Raw genomic sequence first — 6610 nt, forward strand, 5'->3', positions numbered from 1 at the left:
CTCTATCAGCACTCCGCGTTCTGTTTATCAGCACTCTCACAGTACCCAGTTCTCTTATCAGCACTCTCACGGTACTCAGCTCTCTCTACCAGCACTCACAGTACTCAGCTCTCTCAATCAGCACTCAGCTCTCTCTCTATCAGCACTCTTACAGTACTCAGCTCTCTCTTCATTAGCACTCTCACAGTACGCAGTTCTCTCTATCAGCACTCTCACAGTACTCAGCTCTCTCTTCATTAGCACTCGCACAGTACCCAGTTCTCTCTATTAGCACTCTCACAGTATCCAGTTCTCTCTATTAGCACTCTCATAGCACCCAGTTCTCTGTCAGCACTCTCACCGTACTCAGCTCTCTCTCAATCAGCATTCTCACAGTACTCAGCTCTCTCAATCAGCACTCTCACAGTACTCAGCTCTCTCAATCAGCACTCAGCTCTCTCTATCAGCACTCTTACAGTACTCAGCTCTCTCTTCATTAGCACTCTCACAGTACGCAGTTCTCTCTATCAGCACTCTCACAGTACTCAGCTCTATCAGCACTCTCACCGTACTCCGCTCTCTCTTCATTAGCACTCGCACAGTACCCAGTTCTCTCTATTAGCACTCTCACAGTATCCAGTTCTCTCTATTAGCACTCTCATAGCACCCAGTTCTCTGTCAGCACTCTCACCGTACTCAGCTCTCTCAATCAGCACTCTCACAGTACTCAGCTCTCTCTCTATCAGCACTCTTACAGTACTCAGCTCTCTCTCTATAAGCACTCTTACAGTATTCAGCTATCTCTATCAGCACTCAGCGTGCTCTTTATCAGCACTCTCACAGTACCCAGTTCTCTTATCAGCACTCTCACGGTACTCAGCTCTCTCTACCAGCACTCACAGTACTCAGCTCTCTCAATCAGCACTCAGCTCTCTCTCTATCAGCACTCTTACAGTACTCAGCTCTCTCTACCAGCACTCAGCTCTCTCTACCAGCACTCTCACAGTACTCAGCTATCAGCACACTCACAGTACTCAGCTCTCCCTATCAGCACTCTCACGGTACTCAGCTCTCTCTCTTCATTAGCACTCGCACAGTACCCAGTTCTCTATTAGCACTCTCATAGCACCCAGTTCTCTTTGTCAACACTCTCACCGTACTCAGCTCTCTCTTCATTAGCACTCGCACAGTACCCAGTTCTCTCTATTAGCACTCTCACAGTATCCAGTTCTCTATTAGCACTCTCATAGCACCCAGTTCTCTCTGTCAGCACTCTCACCGTACTCAGCTCTCTCTCAATCAGCATTCTCACAGTACTCAGCATTCGCAATCAGCACTCTCACAGTACTCAGCTCTCTCAATCAGCACTCTCACAGTACTCAGCTCTCTCTCTATAAGCACTCTTACAGTATTCAGCTCTCTCTATCAGCACTCCGCGTGCTCTTTATCAGCACTCTCACAGTACCCAGTTCTCTTATCAGCACTCTCACGGTACTCATCTCTCTCTACCAGCACTCAGCTCTCTCTACCAGCACTCACAGTACTCAGCTCTCTCTATCAGCACTCTCACAGTACTCAGCTCTCTCTACCAGCACTCTCACAGTACTCAGCTATCAGCACACTCACAGTACTCAGCTCTCTCTATCAGCACTCTTACAGTACTCAGTTCTCTCTATCAGCACTCTCACGGTACTCAGCTCTCTCTCTTCATTAGCACTCGCACAGTACCCAGTTCTCTATTAGCACTCTCATAGCACCCAGTTCTCTTTGTCACCACTCTCACCGTACTCAGTTCTCTCTTCATTAGCACTCTCACAGTACTCAGCTCTCTACCAGCACTCACAATACTCAGCTCTCTCTATCAGCACTCTCACAGTACTCAGCTTTATCTACTAGCACTCTCACAGTACTCAGCTCTATCAGCACTCTCACAGTACCCAGTTCTCTCTATCAGCACTCTCATAGCACCCAGTTCTCTCAATCAGCACTCTCACAGTACTCAGCTCGCTCTCTATCAGCACTCTTACAGTACTCAGCTCTCTTTATCAGCACTCTCACCGTACTCAGCTCTCTCTCTCTTCATTAGCACCAAGCTCTCTCCATCAGCACTTTCACAGTACCCAGTTCTCTCTATCAGCACTCTCATAGCACCCAGTTCTCTCTAAAAGCACTCTCACCATACTCAGCTCTCCCTATCAGCATTCTCACAGAACTCGGCTCTCTCACAATACTCCGCTCTCTCTATCAGCACTCTCACAGTACTCAGCTCGCTCTCTTCATTAGCACTCTCAAAGTACCCAGTTCTCTCTATTAGCACTCTCATAGCACCTAGTTCTCTCAATCAGCACTGACAGTACTCAGCTCGCTCTCTTCATTAGCACTCTCAAAGTACCCAGTTCTCTCTATTAGCACTCTCATAGCACCTAGTTCTCTCAATCAGCACTCTGACAGTACTCAGCTCTATAAGCACTCTCACCGTACTCAGCTCTCTCTCAATCAGCATTCTCACAGTACTCAGCTCTCTCAATCAGCACACTCACAGTACTCAGCTCTCTCTCTATCAGCACTCTTACAGAACTCAGCTCTCTCTATCAGCACTCCCAGCGCTCTTTATCAGCACTCTCACAGTACCCATTTCTCTATCAGCACTCTCACCGTACTCAGCTCTCCTCTCTCTATCAGTACTCTCACAGTACTCATCTCTCTCTATCAGTACTCTCACAGTACTCATCTCTCTCTATCAGAACTCTCACAGTACTCAGATGTCTATCAGAACTCTCACAGTACTCAGCTCTATCTCTATCAGCACTCTTACAGTACTCAGCTCTCTCTCTCGATCAGCACTCTCACAGTACTCAGCTCTCTATCAGAACTCTCACAGTACTGAGCTCTTTCTATCAGCACTCACAGTACTCAGCTCTCTCTCTATCAGCACTCTCAGAGTACTCACCTCTCTCTCTATCAGCACTCTGAGTACTCAGCTCTCTCTCTATCAGCACTCAGCTCGCTCTCTCTATCAGCACTCACAGTACTCAGCTCGCTCTCTCTATCAGCACTCTCAGTACTCAGCTCGCTCTCTCTATCAGCACTCTCATAGTACTCAGCTCTCCTCTATCAACACTCTCACAGTACCCAGTTCTCTCTATCAGCACTCTCACAGTACCCAGTTCTCTCTATCAGCACTCTCACAGTACTCAGCTCTCTCTATCAGCACTCTCACAGTACTCAGCTCTCTCTATCAGCACTCTCACAGTACTCAGCTCTCTTTAACAGCATTCTCACAGTACTCAGCACTCTCACAGTAGTCAGCACTCTCACAGTACTCAGCACTCTCACAGTACTCAGCTCTCCTCTATCAGCACTCTCATAGTACCCAGTTCTATCAGCACTCACAGTACTCGGTTCTCTCTATGAGCACTCACAGTACTCAGCTCTATCAGCACTCTTACAATACTCAGCTCTCTCACAGCACTCCGCGCTCTCTTTATCAGCACTCTCATAGTACCCATTTCTCTATCAGCACTCTCACAGTACTCAGCTCGCTCTCTCTCAGCACTCTCACAGTACTCAGCTCTCTTCATTAGCACTCTCAAAGTACCCAGTTCTCTCTATTAGCACTCTCATAGCACCCAGTTCTCTCAATCAGCACTCTGACAGTACTCAGCTCTCTCAATCAGCACTCTCACAGTACTCAGCTCTCTATCAGCACTCTTACAGTACTCAGCTCTCTCTCTGTCAGCACTCTTACAGAACTCAGCTCTCTATCAGCACTCCCAGCGCTCTTTATCAGCACTCACAGTACCCAGTTCTCTCTCTCTATCAGCACTCACAGTACTCAGCTCTCTTTTCTTTAGCACTCTCACAGTACTCAGCTCTCTTTTCTTTAACACTCTCACAGTACCCAGTTCTCTATCAGCACTCTCGAAGTACTCAGCTCGTTCTCTCTATCAGCACTCTCACGGTACTCGGCTCTCTCTCTTCATTAGCACTCTCACAGTACCCAGTTCTCTCTATCAGCACTCTCACAGTACTCAGGTCTATCAGAACTCTCACCGTACTCAGCTCTCTCCATCAGCACTTTCACAGTACCCAGTTCTCTCTAAAAGAACTCTCACAGCACCCAGTTCTCTCTAAAAGCACTCTCACCGTACTCAGCTCTCCTCTCTCTATCAGCACTCACAGTACTCATCTCTATCAGCACTCTCACAGTACTCATCTCTCTCTATCAGCACTCTCACAGTACTCAGCTCTCTCTATCAGCACTCTCACAGTACTCAGCTCTCTCTATCAGCACTCTCACAGTACTCAGCTCGCTCTATCAGCACTCGCACAGTACTCAGCTCGCTCTATCAGCACTCGCACAGTACTCAGCTCGCTCTCTCTCTATCAGCACTCGCACAGTACTCAGCTCGCTCTCTATCAGCACTCTCATAGTACTCAGCTCTCCTCTATCAGCACTCTCATAGTACCCAGTTCTATCAGCACTCAGAGTACTCAGCTCTATCAGCACTCTCACAGTACTCAGCACTCTCACAGTATTCAGCCCTCTCACAGTACTCATCTCTATCAGCACTCTCACAGTACTCAGCTCTCTCTATCAGCACTCTCACAGTACTCAGCTCTCTCTATCAGCACTCTCACAGTACTCAGCTCTCTCTATCAGCACTCTCACAGTACTCAGCTCTCTCTATCAGCACTCTCAAAGTACTCAGCTCTCTCTATCAGCACTCTCACAGTACTCAGCTCTCTGTGAAATATTTGCCATCCGAGGTCAATGAGAATTTCCTGCGTTATAATAAATTATTGCAGATTGTTGTGCCTTTGTCATACAATGTGGCCCCAGATGAAATGTGGTGGTCAGTGGAGGAGAATCCCATTGTCTTTGGTTCGGGCGGCAGGTCACCTGCTGGGGGTAGTTGTTCTGTTATATATTGTGATGACTGCGGTGTTGTGGGACATCTGCTCTGATGCGACGCCATATGGGCACACGCTCGGAATAACACAGTTTATACTGAGAGGATTATGTTTTGGGCAGTATGGTACTTGGCCATCATATTCGGTGCCAACACTCTCACAAACAGCTGAGGGTTTGTTGCAGTTGCATCCAGTGTAACCGTGGTCTGTGGGGTAAACAGGTCAGCAGCACAGATCTTCTTATTCCCCTGGTGAGACAGAGGTGGCATATCCTATTTTCTGATGGGCGCAGCGGTCTGTGTGCATAGCGCTTGTCCCCCAATAAAAATGACACCTTTCTTGTAGAGATCCCATGCACCTGTCATGAGAAATATAGTGTTGAAGACATATGCAAATTAATCTGAAAGAGCACTGAGGGCGTGTCCCAGCATCTTCCAAGTGTACTGACTCGCCCCCAGTGCACTCCCAGACTGATTTGCATATAGCTTCGATACTGGATTTCTGGTCATGTTAGCATCCCTGGTGGTCTAGGGCAGTCAGGTGTCATGTTAGCAACCCTGGTGGTCTAGGGCAGTCAGGTGTAAAGTCAGCAACCCTGGTGGTCTAGGGCAGTCAGGTGTAACGTCAGCAACCCTGGTGGTCTAGGGCAGTCAGATGTAACGTCAGCAACCCTGGTGGTCTAGGGCAGTCAGATGTAACGTCAGCAACCCTGGTGGTCTAGGGCAGTCAGGTGTAACGTCAGCAACCCTGGTGGTCTAGGGCAGTCAGATGTAACGTCAGCATCCCTGGTGGTCTAGGGCAGTCAGGTGTAACGTCAGCATCCCTGGTGGTCTAGGGCAGTCAGGTGTAACGTCAGCATCCCTGGTGGTCCAGGGCAGTCAGGAGAAACGTCAGCATCCCTGGTGGTCCAGGGCAGTCAGGAGAAACGTCAGCATCCCTGGTGGTCCAGGGCAGTCAGGAGAAACGTCAGCATCCCTGGTGGTCTAGGGCAGTCAGGAGAAACGTCAGCATCCCTGGTGGTCTAGGGCAGTCGGGTGTAACGTCAGCATCCCTGGTGGTCTAGGGCAGTCGGGTGTAACGTCAGCATCCCTGGTGGTCTAGGGCAGTCGGGTGTAACGTCAGCATCCCTGGTGGTCTAGGGCAGTCGGGTGTAACGTCAGCATCCCTGGTGGTCTAGGGCAGTCGGGTGTAACGTCAGCATCCCTGGTAGTCTAGGGCAGTCGGGTGTAACGTCAGCATCCCTGGTGGTCTAGGGCAGTCGGGTGTAACGTCAGCATCCCTGGTGGTCTAGGGCAGTCGGGTGTAACGTCAGCATCCCTGGTGGTCTAGGGCAGTCGGGTGTAACGTCAGCATCCCTGGTGGTCTAGGGTAGTCGGGTGTAACGTCAGCATCCCTGGTGGTCTAGGGCAGTCGGGTGTAACGTCAGCATCCCTGGTGGTCTAGGGCAGTCGGGTGTAACGTCAGCATCCCTGGTGGTCTAGGGCAGTCGGGTGTAACGTCAGCATCCCTGGTGGTCTAGGGCAGTCGGGTGTAACGTCAGCATCCCTGGTGGTCTAGGGCAGTCGGGTGTAACGTCAGCATCCCTGGTGGTCTAGGGCAGTCGGGTGTAACGTCAGCATCCCTGGTGGTCTAGGGTAGTCGGGTGTAACGTCAGCATCCCTGGTGGTCTAGGGCAGTCGGGTGTAACGTCAGCATCCCTGGTGGTCTAGGGCTGTTT

Source organism: Phyllobates terribilis, unplaced genomic scaffold (assembly GCF_046119375.1).
Source record: "Phyllobates terribilis strain yellow unplaced genomic scaffold, ASM4611937v1 Scaffold_5__5_contigs__length_657084704, whole genome shotgun sequence".
NCBI lineage: Eukaryota > Metazoa > Chordata > Amphibia > Anura > Dendrobatidae > Phyllobates > Phyllobates terribilis.